Raw genomic sequence first — 457 nt, 5'->3', positions numbered from 1 at the left:
CTGGTATTTGAGTACTCTTTTTTCCACCTTGTTGCACATTTCATGTGCTTACTCCGGTATATATATATATATATATATATCTGTCTATCTACCTATATATATGTCTCTCTTTCTCTCTCTCTCTCTCTCTCTCGCTTCCTCTCTGTCGTAGGTATGTTTGTGCCGATGTCTGTGTTTGCGTATATAAGTGTGCATGCGTGTGTAAGTGTATGTATAAGTGTGTGCATGTGTGTGTATGTGTTTAAGTGTATGTATGTCTATGTGTTTATATGTATATGTGTGTACATGTGTTCAAATACATCCACTCACACTGAAGATTTTTTTCCGCTATTTTTTAAGCAGAAACTCACAGTTGGACACAACACACACATATCGAGATAGATGCATCCATTCACATAAACATTGCATTTATACATATATACACAACCATGTACATGTGTTATATATATATATATAT

This window comes from Octopus bimaculoides, chromosome 10 (genome assembly GCF_001194135.2).
Source record: "Octopus bimaculoides isolate UCB-OBI-ISO-001 chromosome 10, ASM119413v2, whole genome shotgun sequence".
Lineage (NCBI taxonomy): Eukaryota > Metazoa > Mollusca > Cephalopoda > Octopoda > Octopodidae > Octopus > Octopus bimaculoides.
This window is presented reverse-complemented; position numbering follows the sequence as displayed.